We start from the raw sequence: 13,917 nt of genomic DNA on the forward strand, positions 1-13,917 counted from the left end.
CCCTGAAGGTAAGCTTTCCTACGAGACAAAGCATGTCTCTCTAAAAGGGTAAGCTCTGGATAACTCCTTCATTGCCCTTGCAATGAGAGGACAAATTATAAGGGTTTCTAAACACTGAGTAAGTCTAAGAAAATAAGAGGGGAGACAAGGAGGGGTGTCAATGAGACTAAGCAAGTCTCCAAAAAGAGAGGGACTCCAGATATCTCTTTCATTGCCCGTGCAATGAATGGGTTTCTAATATACAAGGGATACACACTTAAAAGACTGGACAAGTCTTTTAAGTAAAGAGGGGAGTGCTACTTGGACTGAGCAAGTCCCCTAATGATGGGCTTGGGCTAGCGCCTTCATCGCCTGGCGCTCTTGACAGAGGGCACACCAGTGCAAGCAAAATGAACCATGCATGGATCACATGGCGAGCTCTTGAGATGATATTTCTTCTACAACGATTGTCGAAAGAGACCGGTATAGACGCTACACATCCACTAAGCAAGTAATAAACTCTCACCAATCAGGAACGATGTACTCGGATCGATTCCATGAAAAAGTGCTGTTGCAGCAGCAAGGTCTATGCCACCTTCAACACAAATGGCATGGCAAATGCCATGGTTTGGTCTACTCAATGTCTTCTTTCAACGTTTCAACGTTATGCCCAAACAAGACACATGGGCAGAAAAATTCCAGCCTAGCAACTGTTTGTATCTTCAGCACAGCCGAAAATCCCAATAGACCAAGATTCATCAGCAGGCGCTCGTAGCTTTCAGGAAGGGGTTGCCCACATTCATTACCTCTGTGAACGTTCAACTGAGGAACCTGAACGGGCTGATTGAGTTCCTCAGGCCTAATATCCTCCGTTGGAGCATCTTGTTCCTTTGTCTTCTACTTCTTCTTTTCTCTTCTTGAAATACAAAATTACTGGCTCTATTTCATTCTTGCTTAACACAGATCTAATAAATAAAACCTGAGCTTTCAAAATGTGCTCCCTAGAATTTCATAAATGAAAAAATTTGATTTGCAATATTTGTCATCATCGAGGAAATTGATTCTTAAACAAATCCACAACATATATGAACAGGGAACATGATCCAACACCAAAGGAGAGCTGATATGGACATTTTTATGGTTCAACAACGAGGGGAAAGGGTGCTATAGACATTACCATGACAACGTTGGAGGGTCTGCTAAGAACATTTTCATGATCCAACACCAAAGGACTGCTATTAGACCAGCAATTAAACAAGGGTTGACATGCCTGGGCAGAAACTAACACCACAATAGCAATGATTTAGATAGTCTTGTGAGAACCAACAGCATTAATACCCAAACTGATCATTCGTTTGTACCATTTTAAAATAATAACTCTAAAGAATTTGGTTTCTGAAATTTTCAATGCAAATCAATTCCACTACATCTCTAAATTCAGTAACATGATGAAGTAATATGCATCAGGAAAGAACACATATATGACTTCAAGCTAAAATGAGTGAAGTGAGTATGTGTGAAGTGATGATATTCTCATTCCATACACAGTGGTAATAATTAAAACGAGTTTATTATCTTAGTCCAAATCTTGTAATACAAAACAGAAACAGGTGATTTGGAATGAAAAAAACACCAAAACATGGCTTGTGACTTTGCAAAGGATACCACAATATAAGCCTGCTGAACATGTAGTTTACTAGTCACATTCCTATGCTTAAATTTACAAAGGGAATATCAATTGATTTTTCCTAAAAGAACTCGGCTCATTTTCTTTCATCTTAGCCATATTCTAAGAAAGAATAACACGACGTGACTTATATAAAACAAAACCACACCTTAGATCATTGTTATTACTTATCTTAGCTTCATGAAATGAAAAATTTATCAGCCAGTGCACTTCAAAAGCAACTAAACAACAAAATTCGTGGATTGCACTGATGCAAGTTAATGCAGTATTTCATAAAATTACTAACGAAATCATTAGCATAGATTAGATTTCAGATTTTCAACTGGCTTCAAATATCAGAGCAATCAAAATCATGAACAAAATTAGAAAAATCATGCTCGAATTATGTCCATAAATCATAATACACTGCAAAAAATCTATAAACTATGAAGAAAAATGAATCATACCTAAAATTTCTTTTTCCTCTGAAATTGATTCCCCGATCTATGTTTCTCTTCTTTATTCTTCTTCAAATTGCACTTGAGAATCTCCAAATCTTGTCTGAGACTGATTTGAGATTTTTGAACCGAGATTTACCATCCAAAATAGCAACATTTGCACAAGAACAATCGGTTCCAAGGTTTACAGAGGAAATGAGAGAACTCAATTTTCTGAGCTTGGATGCAAGTTTTCAAGGCCTGATCTAACTAAATAGGAAGATTTAGGGTTTCTAATTGCAAGAAGAGGCTTTCTTAGGATTTCAAGAGGTATAGTTAAAAAAGAAGAAGAAGAAGAAGAAGATTTGGCCGGGGCTCACCGGAGCTTGCCGGAGAAGATGGAGGGTTGATCGGAAAAGAGAAAATTTAAAAAGCTAGAGTTTGAGTTAGGGTTTCAAAGATAGATTTAAAGTTTAATGCATGACTAGAGATTGAAGAAGGTGGATCTAAAGCTTAAAGTTGTTGATTTAAAGTTTTTACAGGTAGCTAATGGATCGGGCAGATCTAAGGTTTAATAACCTAGAAGAATGAAAAGAATACACAGATCGGTGGTTTAGGGCTTTAGATCGGAGAAGATGAGCTCGCCGGAGATGATTAGCCAGAGAAGAAGACAGGAGGAATCAAAAAATCAAAAGCTAAGGCAAAAGCTAGGATGTACTCACCGGAGAAGATGAGCTTGCCGGAGATGATTAGCCGGAGAAGATTAGAGAGGAGGTTAGGGTTTGGAAAATTGGGGATCTTGAATTTGGATGAGGGAGAGATGGAAAAGGAGGGAGAGATGAGGGAAAATCAAAGAATGCTAATGGACAGATCTCCGGCGAGTTCGTCGTCGTCGGAGGTGTCTGGAAAATAGGGGGAATGAGCTAGGGTTTTGCTGGCTTTTCTTCTCTACTCTCTGTGATTTTTCTCAGTGAAAAAAATGAGCTCTCCTCCTCTATGACCTTGCTCGATCGATATTTAAAGGGGAAAAATAATGACATTAGTACCCCTTCTATTACCTTGGACAGCCCCATCTAGGATAATCCACCCCGCTGTTGTGGTTTACACTACGGACACTCTCCCATCTCGTTCGCTAGGCAAACGCGCTTGGAATTCGATGAAATTTTGCAGGGTCCTTGGTGGGACCTTAAGCTAGCTTGGGGTGAAATTTAGGACTCTAGATCTCTGATTTGATGGGGTTTTGAACAATCATGGAGGGATTTAGGGCACGGTCAAAATGAGGTGTCTACAACAAGGCTACCGAGTTTTGTTTTTTGCTAAACCAAGACACTAGAGACCTCCCTAGAAATTGACAAGTGTCACTTGTGCTTTTTCTATCAATTCTACAACCGGCAAAGTCGGCATCCGAAAATCCTACTAGGTTGAATTCATTCGATCGTTCATACCATAACCCTAAAGAAGGAGTTCCTTTGAGATATTTGAATATCCTCTTAACGGCACTCAAATGAGATTCTTTAGGCCCCGATTGAAACCTAGCACAAATACACATGCTAAACATTATATCCGGCCGACTAGCGGTCAAATATAATAGACTACCTATCATTCTTCTAAACTTCTTCTCATCATCAACCGGTTTGCCAATTTCATCATTTTCTAATTTGCTGGAAGTGCTCATAGGAGTTGGCTTGATTTGTGAGCTATCCATGCCAAATTTCTTAAGGAGTTCCTTAGTATATTTCTCTTGGTTGATGAAAATTCCATTTTTACATTGTTTGATTTGAAGTCCTAGGAAATAGGTAAGCTCTCCCATCATACTCATCTCAAACTCTTTTTGCATGGAGTATGCGAATTCTTCACACATCTTATCATTAGTAGCACCAAATATTGTATCATCTACATAGACTTGAACAATAAGCATATCTTTTTCTTTTCTTTTATTGAACAAGGTTTTGTCAACCGTGCTCATTTGAAAGCCACTTTCTAATAGGAAGGAGCTAAGCCTCTCATACCAAGCTTTAGGAGCTTGCTTTAAACCATACAAGGCTTTGTCCAACCTATATATGTGATTAGGGTATTTGAAATCCTCAAAACCGGGAGGTTGTTCAACATAAACTTCCTCCATAATATACCCATTAGGAATGAACTCTTCACATCCATTTGATACAACTTAAAGTTTTTATGGGATGCAAATGCAAGTAGCATCCTTATGGCTTCCAATCTAGCAACCGGAGCAAAGGTCTCATCATAATCGATACCTTCCTCTTGGTTGTAATCTTGGGCTACCAATCTAACTTTATTCCTTTGAATATCTCCTTGTTCATCGAGTTTGTTTCTAAACACCCATTTAGTCCCAATAGGCAGGTGATCACTAGGCCTAGGAACTAACCTCCATACTTGGTTTCTCTCAAATTGGTTTAGTTCCTCATTCATAGCAATCATCCAAAATTCATCATTTTCAGCTTCTTTTATGGACTTGGGTTCTATTTGGGAGATAAAGGCCATGTTGGCACAAACATTCTTATAGTAGATCGTGTCTTAACTCCTTGTGAGGTTTCACCTATGATTTGAGTAGAAGGGTGACAAGACATGATTCTACTATGTTTGGGAAGACCTTCTACTTCAAGTTCTTCTATAGGTTGACCTTCTAAATCAAGATTTTCTAAGGGTTGAACAATGGACTCTACTTGACTATGAGGCTCTAAAAGATTGACAACGTCATCATCTTCATTAATGACTTTAGGAGGTTCAAATGACTCATCAAATTTGACATGCACGGATTCTTCCACAATTTGAGTTCTTTTGTTATAGACTCTATAAGCTTTACTATGGGTTGAATAGCCTAAGAAGATACCTTCATCGGATTTTAAATCAAACTTGTACAAGGTGTCTTTCATGTTTAATATAAAATATTTACAACCGAAAACTTTAAAATAGCTAACTTTGGGGGGTGTTCCACTCCATAGTTCATAAAGTGTGTTGTTAAGGTGAGGTCTAATGAGCACTCTATTTAAAAGATAGCAAGTTGTATTAACGGCTTCCACCCAAAAGTTTCTTGGAACATTGTGCTCATTTAACATGGTTCTAGCCATTTCAATAAGTGATCTATTTTTTCTTTCAACTACCCCATTTTGTTGGGGAGTTCTTGGAGCCGAGAAATTGTGCTTGATTCCATTTTCATCACAAAAGGTATCAAACTCAATGTTCTCAAACTCAGTTCCATGATCACTTTTAATTTCATTTATGAAAACCCCTCGCTCATTTTGAATTCGCTTGCACAAGTTAACAAATTTCTTGAAGGTTTCATCTTTACTAGTTAAGAACAACACCCAAGTGAACCTAGAGTAGTCATCAATAATCACATATACATATCTACTGCCTCTTCTACTACGAGTCTTCATGGGGCCAAATAGGTCCATGTGAAGAAGTTGTAGTGGACAAGAGGTAGATAATACACTTATGGGTTTAAAAGAGTCTTTCCTTTAGCATGTTTTCCATGAATGCAAGCACTACAAACTTTATCTCTAATGTATTTGAGTTTAGGTAACTCTCTCACAAGATTTTTAGAAGATAATCTTGAAATCAAATCCATATGAGCATGACCAAGTCTCCTATGCCATAACCAAGGGATATCATCCATGGCGGAGAGACATTGGATGTTTTGATTTTCAAGGTCTTCTAATGCTAATGAATACATATTGCCATCTCTATATGCAACAAATTCAACTTCATTATTTTTAGCCTTCAAAATCTTACATCTATCTTTTTCAAAAAGAACTTTGTGACCAAGATCACATAGTTGACTAATGCTTATCAAATTAAATGAAAGACCGTCAACGAGCAAAACATGTTCAACTTTAATGTCCTAAATTTTAATGGTACCTTCACCGATGATTTTGCTTCTTGTATCATCCCCAAAGGTGACATTTCCTTGATGACTCACGGTGACACAGACGAACTTGGTTACGTCTCCCGTCATGTGCCTTGAGCAACCGCTATCCAAGAACCACTTGTCCTTTGAGGGTTTTCCTTTCAAGCACACCTACAAGAATCAAAACTCATGTTGAAGTTTTAGGTACCCACTTTTCTTGGGTCCTTCAAGGTTAGCAACATCATAAAGCTCATCTTTTTTAACCCACATAAATTTAGATGCTTTTGATTTCTTAACATTGCATGCAAACCTTAAGTGTCCTATTCTACCACAATAGTGACAAGTAGGAATAAAAGCACTAGTGTTAGCATGGATGTGGGAGGAATTCATCATAAACTTATTTTTGAATGAGGCTTTTCCTTTAGAAAGGGGTTGGTAACCAAGACCATTTTTTCTAAAGAGACAAGCTTATTTTCAAGAATTTCATCTAATTTGTTTTTGCCACATGAGAATTTTTTAAACGTTAAATCAAGTTCTTTGCATTTCAAAACAAGTTTCTCATTTTCCCCTTTCAAGCTTTTGTTTTCAAAAATTAATTTGTCTACTTCTTCATTCAAAGCTTTGTTTTCCAAAATCAATTTTTCACTTGTATTGGTTTCTAAATCGAATTCCTTTTTCAAGAACCCAAAATCCCTAGTTATATCTTGTAAGGATTTTTTCATTGTTTTATTTTTGGCAAGTTGTAAATCCAAATTTTTATGAAGTTTTTCACAAGCAAATATTAGTTCATCATTAGAGAATTCATGAGATATATCATCAACATCATTTACCTCGGATACGGAGATATCTTGTTGTCGACACCCCCATTTTGCTCCGCTTTAACCAACAAAGGTTTTCGTTAGCATTTTTCATTTGAAGGCCATTTTCCCATTTCTCGAGCTTTTCCCTATGTCCCAAGTCATATTCTTCATAGCATTCCTTTTCCCTCTACCTTCATCACTTTCTATCTCGTTTTCTTATCCCTCTCTTTGGAGTTCATTTTCCATGGAAAATTCAAAGAAGTTGGAATTTCGGAGCCCGCCATATGTTTCTTTTATTATTATTCATAAATTTTCGCCGAGAGGTGGTGCATGTCTTCTTCAAAAATGTTACTTGACAATGGTTGGTGTTTCGGTAATTTAAAGCAGGGCCTGCAATTTGTATTTCAAAAATTGCAGAATTTCAATCAATGGATGTTTGGCCAAATTCAAGAGGGGCCCGCTATTGAAATTTAGAATTTCCATGGATATCCGGCTAGTTTGGGAGCCTCAATGCAATATGGAATTTATAAAACCCAAGTGTCACCATTCGGTAAAATTTTCTTAGGGTCCCTAATCTCACTTTTGGATTTTTCTACCCAACACCCTCTTGCCGTACAACTTATGCTAGCTAGTAGGCCCCATCAAAAGTTGTTCTTATCTAAATACTAGCTATTGAATGAGGAAGAGTCCCTGCTGATTTTAACTTTAATTAGATGTAAGAAGTGTAAATGAGTTGGGTGGTATGACCATGATTCGGTCAATTTGGAAAAACTCCCAAATTCGTTCACCATTTTGTCGGGTCCACTAGACGAGCCAATGGCCCAATTGATTAATATATTACTATGCACGTGGGCTGAAGTGGGCTTGATATCATGATTTGAGGTGGCTAGTGGAAATGATTTTGGAGATATTAATCCATTCGGAATTTCGCCCATCAAATGGACGATTCGGATCTTTCTATGACAATGGCGCCACCTACTTGCTCTTTAGATTATAAATTTGATGGTTGAGATCATTCTAGTGGGGATCTAATTTTGAGGTACAACCTAATTACACTGTGGCCCATTAAAATGGATGGTTTGGATCACTCCAAGATGGGCAACCTTCCCAATTTCGTCTTTCCTATTTTCTTTCCCAACCGATTCTCTTTCTATTTTCCCTTTTTCCCATTATTTGACTGGTCCTGATCATCTCATGAAAATAACATATGGGGTATAACTCATTTAGGTCGTGACCACTTCATTGGATGGTTCAGATCCATTTCCATTCTTTCTTCCACGTTAGTAATTTCTAGTTGTATATGAATTTGTGTGCTTTGCCTTTTCATTCTTAAATTCTAATAATCGGGTGCTCCCATGGATTTAGAAATTTCTCTTTTTACCATTTACATGAATAGCAACTCGCTAGAACATGTGACACTTGGACGTGCTGTTGCTTTTATATTATATACATATAGAAAGTTTCTTTTATCCCTGCAATCTTCTGGATGTGATTTGAAGGACTCTCAAATTGGAAAATCAACATGGTCAACATGGCATGTAGAAGGATATTTTTTTGGGCCAATGGATGAAGTATCTATGGTAGCTAAGATGTTCTGTTCTTAGTATAATTCCAAAAAAGTTGTGCGTATGTATGGAAACTTTCCAAGACAACGAATCTTTTTTTTTACAATAAAAAGAAGACAAGGGGATTGCTCTCGGGCTCTCTCTCTCTCTCTTTCGATGTTCGTTTTCTAACTCTCTCTTCCCCCCTTTCAATTTTCGCCCACTTCTTTTTCTTGTTCAAATTTTCGGCCAAATATTTTCTCTCAGCCTTCCTTCTCTTGTTCTAATTCTCGCCCTTTCTCTTGGTCTTGTTTTCGGTCTAAGAGCCGAATCCTCGGAGTTTGGATCATTTGTGGGCGAGTTTCTCTTCTTGAGAGCTTGGTAAAATTTCTTCAAAAGAAGCCGAGGAACTTCCTCTCTCTCTATTACGAAGAAGCCGTCTTTCCGCGAGTCTTCGCACATAACTTCCGTATGCAACTTCATCAAAGGGGTTTCCTAGAGCGTATAAAAGGCTGCGACAAAGCGTATACCTTGGATTTACGCACCCTAGAGACAAAGAGCGCGATCAACGGTAGGTTCCTCCATTTTTATAATATCAAAGGTAGAAAAGCATGCTTAGGGCCGTTTATTCTTTGTTTTCTTCATGATTTCCATAAAAGTTACCATGAATGATCTAATATGATTTTGGTGGGTCAGTTTATTTGATTATCGATTTTGGTAAAAAAGGAATCATTATATGAGAAAATTGGGTGTTTAACTGATTTGGATGTCTAATGGCTTTTGAATCGTTTTTTACAAAGTGAGTGTTTTAAAATCAATGGTTTTTCATGAAGCTATGTTTTCTGAGTCTTAATGTGGTTAAAATAGCACCACAAATCCAAAAATTCCAGTAGATTTCATTTGTTTCGATAGCTCGAAAATTGGTTTAAATAATACCCGAAAATAGAATCTTGATGGTTCTAAAAATCGTTCATATAACAAAACAATTCAAAACTGATTGAAATTTGGTCCTCAGTAGATTTTTGGTGTTTAAATATCATACAAAAATTTCCAAAAGATTTGGAGTTGATTTATCATTTCTACTGGAATTGTTTTGATTAAATAACTGATTTTCAATAAAGGACATATCATTAAACAAACTTTTTAAAAGTTGAAATTTGGTAAAAAGATGAAATGACCAGGCAGAATCATATTGTAAATTTCTCAGAAATTTTGGGCATATTGTAATATTTTATATTGATTTTTAATTGCCCTGACCAGAATATAAATATATCTGTTAAAAATAGATAATTATCGAAATAATGTCTGAATTGTTTCTCATAATTTTATATTTGTCTGAGAATGGTTTGGTAAAAGTTTGGTTTGATTTGGAATTAATGTACTATATTTGTTAGTGTAATGTCATCAGTCTGACCCGAAAGTGGAAAATCAACTAAAACTCGAATTTCAATCTTTAAAATCATGAAAAATTAAAGAAGATTATATTTTTCACGAACACATCATATCCTAAAATTTCTGGAACAGATAACTTAATTAGCTATAGGCTTCTTTGTAATATCATTAATCTGATCCCATTGTGATAAATTCATTTAAAAATTCAAATTAATTCAAAGCATCTTGAAAATTTTCAGAGAACTCTAAATTTTCATAGTGTAATCAATCAATAAGCCATCTGAAACAGAAATCTTAGGAGTAACAGATTTCCTTTGAAAAATAACATGCTAGGATAGTTTAGCTGCCGAGATCGTAACCATAATCGTATACTAATGACGATTGATCCAGCATAATTGGAGTGCGTAAATTATAGTATGTTATTGGCTCTGAGGTCCACTGTCCACGAAAATCCTGAGAAATATGTCAGGCAATAAGATACTATAACTTACGTGCTAAAATTATACAAAGATTGAGAGCATGATTCCCTTCAATGGTTGCGATTCAAGGCCGAAACTTGCGAACCATAAAGCCTTTGGTATTCCTTAGATGTTTAGGAATAAAAAATCCTTGAAATCGAAAATCATCAACTTCAACAAATTGAACTAACTCACTCTATGTCTTTGGAACCGTTGGATTACGGGTTCCCATCATAGGAACCATTAGAGCCCTATTTAGGAACACTTGTGTCATATTGTATTCTAGGTTTTAGGGCGTCCTAGAGTTAGGGAGTTCAGCCTCATCACGACCGATTGCTATTATTAGCAATTGAGTCATAGACCTAGTTACACTAGTCACCCAATTTTCCTCTAGGACAAACCTAGTTACCTAGGATGTAGGTTAACCTGCAATAGTCTAAGGGACAATTTGCACTTAGATAGGATCATATAGCATCTTAGATGAAGTCCTAGGATAATAAAAGCTTCAACTTAAATTAAAATAATTTCTCTTAAAACTGTTGAAACAGTCAATCCAGTCTAGATCGATGTCTTAGATGAGTTAGGCATAATTAGCTTAGCTTAGGTGCACCGAACTACGTCGACTCTGATCCCAGTGAGGCTTGGGTACGTAGGCAGCTTGGATGCTTGATGGCATACCAATCACGAGTCGACTCCACACATAAGTGGTGGGGTTTTGTACATTAATCCTTAAATTAAAAGTAATTAAATCACTTAGGACTTTCCATGAAATTAGAATTTTAGGAGAACCTTCACTTAGATTAAATTCAAACAAATTAAGAAAATCAAGATACACATTTAGGAATTACATTGAAATTAGATCTTAAGATGCATGTCACATAGTTCGTACATTAATATAGAGTTAAATGAGCCATTTAAAAGAAATTCAAAAGAGTTAACTTTTGGAATTGAAGACCGATTATCGGGCAGGAATGGTGCATGTGGTGGTAACTCCCCATACCTTTCATTCTCGTAACCAGGTAACGAGTCTAGATTTCTGGTCAATTATGGGTCCTAGATCCCTCATCTAGGTGGTGACTCTGTCACTCTCTTTTGCGTGGAATTCGGATTGCCTTGGTGATCCTAAGTTCACGGAAAAGATGAATTAAATCATACCTTGTTAGGCTCGGCGGCTTACCCCTGCCCTTATGGGTACTGGGTTGCACGTTTGTTTGCATCCTATGGCTTGGTTGCTGCCTGCTTGGTTGGGTAATTAAAATCAATAATAAAAAGCACACGCCATTCGCGTGGGTATGAGAGACCAAGAGAGAGTGTGGCGGCTCGCGCCTCACCCCTCTCGCGGGATCAGGTCCCACACTTGTGTCACATTGGCGAGTCCCATGAAGCAAAGGTCATCTTCATCATTTCCGTTGGATTCATTTCCGGATGAAGCACTCCCTTCATCCCAAGCCACAGCACACAAGGCCCTTTTGCCATTTCTTCTATTCTTCTTATCCTTGTCATTATTGTTGATAAGTGGGCAATTTGGCCTTATATGACCAACCTTATTGCACTTATAGCATCTCATTTCCTCTTTGCTTGAAGGCCTATTTCTTCCTTGGCTAGAGTTGCCTCCTCTCTTGAACTTGAGAAATTTCTTGAATCTCTTGGTGAAGAGAGCAAAATCATCTTGTGTGTCTTCTTCACTCTCTTCCTCTTCACTCTCAATTCTTGCTTTAAAAGTAATTCCTTTCCTTTTTGTATCTTCCTTTTGTTTGTTTAAGGTTTCTCTTCCTTGTAAAACCATTTCAAAAGTTATTAAGGAACCTATTAAGTCTTCTAAGCCCATTTTTTATACGTCTTTTACTTCTTCAATGGCGGTGACCTTGGGATCCCAATCTTTAGGTAATGACCTAAGTATTTTGGTAACTAAGTCCCTGCTAGATAATTGTTTACCTAATGATCTCAACCCATTTGTTATGTTTGTGAACCTAGTATGCATTTCGGTAATGGTTTCATTAGGGTCCATCATGAATAGTTCATACTCTCTAAAGAGAAGATTCATCTTGGACTCTTTCACTTGATTTGTTCCTTCATGAGCTATCTCTAACATATCCCAAATCTCCTTAGCGGTTTCAAGAGTAGAAACTCGATTGAACTCCTCGAGAGATAAGGCACAAATCAAGGCGTTCATTGCTTTTGCATTGATAGTGGATTCTTTTCTTTCATTTTCATCCCATAGTTCTATATCAACACTAGGTTCTTTATATCCATTTTGGATACTTCTCCAAACATCAAAATCTAAAGATTTCAAAAACACTTTCATTCTAGCTTTCCAATATGGATAGTTTGAGCCATTGAAGAATGGAGGTCTAGTAGTGGATTGCCCCTCATTGCTATGAGAAAAGATTGCCATTTGGATCTTTCCCTTGTAGGTTTTCAAAGAGAAATCCTATGTAAGAGCTTATGCTCTGATACCAAGTGAAATTCCACTTAGCAACCCAAGAGGGGGTGAATTGGGTTTCTTTTCAAATTTTAAGGATTTTGAAAACTTAGATTGCACTAGTTTTTGATTGAATGGGAAATCAAAAATAGTATTTAAAGCAATAGTAAAAAGCTTACCACAAGAGAAGAAGTGGAGAGACAAAGAAGCTTTGACACAATGATTTTTATAGTGGTTCGGTCTTAGTTTTAGACCTACTCCACTCTTCTCAAATTACTCTCCTTGAGGATTCCACTATCTTCTCCAAGGAACTTAAATACGGCGTTCCTTCCGCCTTGTACAAATCGAGCTTCAAGCTCCAAGGGTCTTCTACGGTGCCCTTCGTGCCAAATACAAAGAAGATGAAAGATTTTAGCTTGCTTGCCTCTAGATAGGCTAATTTACAAGTAAAGGTCACTCACTCTCACAAGAACAAGATGAACAAATGAAAGTCCTAAAGTCTCTCAAGAATAATCTTAAGGTAAATGGCACAAGAGAGAGATTGAGAGTGAAGATCTTGAGGAGAAGGAGAATGAATGCCTTTTAGTGCTCTTAAAATATTTGTAAACTCCCTGGATGATGTTCCAAGAGTCCCAAGGTTCATATAAATAGAGGGGAGAAAAATACACAATTTTTAAGCTCCCCAATGGTCTTCTCGGACTCCGGGCTCGGCGCTCTGAGTCCCTATTTTTTTAAAACCTAGAACCATTCTCGGAGCTCCGAGAATTTTCTCGGAGTTCCGAGAAGCCTACGAACAGCAGATTTTTTCTTATTTTTTTGCTATCTTTGTTTGGGCTTTTGGAACTTTAATTTATCAAGTTAAATGGAATGTCATGAGGGTCCAACAATGTTGGGACACCACTATGAACATTCACAAACCCATTAAGTTCTACTTAGTTTGATTTTAACTCTCCTTTGTGCCATAGACCTAGATTATACATGAAGGACCATTTACATTCTAAATTTACTTGGTCTTCAATCTTGTTGGCACCTTGTAGAGGCTTTGACATGTCTTTACTCAGCTCCATTGATGCTTGAGCCAAGCTTGAACTTTTGGGTTGATTACCATTCTTGTTAGGCTAGAGTTCAACCTTGTCTTTGAATACCTTTGAGATGGTGATGCCTTCTTCATGCCTTTGATATCACTTTAAGCTTGAATGATTTGCCATTTCTCATGCACTCTTGAGGATGCTACGCTATCAACACCATAACTTTGCCAATGGAAATCATTAGTGTATAAAACCTTTATTTTATAACAAATTGAGTTTGTTAATCATCAAAACATTTCAATGGGAGTACTTATTGAACCCTT

The sequence above is a fragment of the Tasmannia lanceolata genome, unplaced genomic scaffold (assembly GCF_043159265.1).
Source record: "Tasmannia lanceolata isolate RefF3 unplaced genomic scaffold, GAP_Taslan_0.1 ptg000019l, whole genome shotgun sequence".
NCBI lineage: Eukaryota > Viridiplantae > Streptophyta > Magnoliopsida > Canellales > Winteraceae > Tasmannia > Tasmannia lanceolata.